Raw genomic sequence first — 463 nt, 5'->3', positions numbered from 1 at the left:
GTATGGATATGCCTGTACATGTCTATGCACATTCCTTGATTTAATGATTTGTTTTTCTACATTGGACGGTCACGTTTCTTTTATCAATATATCAAGACAGATAAAAAAGTTTTTTCTGTGTATGTGTGAACAAAAAGGCTTTGATCATATAACTGTAACAGTTCTATAAACGAATGTATTTATCAATAAACAGTAACAAAATCAAAATCTTTTTATTTTTTTGCAACATTTTCTTGAATCACACAAATGTGCTAGTAGTTTACAGCTCACGTATTGCTGCCTCAGAGGAGGACCGATGATAGATTCTGGTCCTTTAGCTCCTTCAGGAAGTCTCACAAAAACAATATTTCGTTTCAGTTTGAGTCCACTTGTACGCCACAACCCCTGTCGTTAAAGGGCAGCCGTATCCGAAACCTATAAAAGAAAGAGAAGCATCAGTGACTGATCTGTCCCCAGTCAATCT

Source organism: Penaeus monodon, chromosome 22 (genome assembly GCF_015228065.2).
Source record: "Penaeus monodon isolate SGIC_2016 chromosome 22, NSTDA_Pmon_1, whole genome shotgun sequence".
NCBI classification, from domain to species: Eukaryota; Metazoa; Arthropoda; class Malacostraca; order Decapoda; family Penaeidae; genus Penaeus; species Penaeus monodon.
Note: the sequence above shows the minus strand (reverse complement) of the source record.